Below are 510 nucleotides of genomic sequence, written 5' to 3'. Positions count from 1 at the left end.
CAGCCATTGGGCGTGTCCGTCCTTGTGTGGACATGTTGAGGGCATTTGGGGTGTGTCCAAAAGTACGGTCATGAATGTTGGTGGACATCTTTTGGGAGATGGAGTGGGGACACACTGCACCAGCTTACCTTTGGCAAGCTCTTAGCCTCACAAAAGTGCTATTGTGAGTTTTAATGACAAAAGTGATAGCTGAGTAGTTTTGAGAATTTAGAGAGCACACAAAAATAAGTCAATACAAGTCCTCTGTTGTCTTCTACCTAAAGGTAACAATTGCTTGAGTTTGTTCTGTCTCTTACCTGTCCTTATGTTTTGAGAAGGAGTCTCGCTCTGTCGCCCAGGCTGGAGTGCAGTGGCACGATCTCAGCTCACTGCAACCTCCACCTCCCGGGTTCAAGCCATTCTCCTGCCTCAGCCTCCTGAGTAGCTGGGATTACAGGCACCAGCATCACACCCGGCTAATTTTTGTATTTTAGGAGAGACAGGGTTTCTTTATGTTGGTCAGGCTGGGCT

Source organism: Rhinopithecus bieti, unplaced genomic scaffold (assembly GCF_001698545.2).
Source record: "Rhinopithecus bieti isolate Rb0 unplaced genomic scaffold, ASM169854v2 scaffold_9876, whole genome shotgun sequence".
NCBI classification, from domain to species: Eukaryota; Metazoa; Chordata; class Mammalia; order Primates; family Cercopithecidae; genus Rhinopithecus; species Rhinopithecus bieti.
This window is presented reverse-complemented; position numbering follows the sequence as displayed.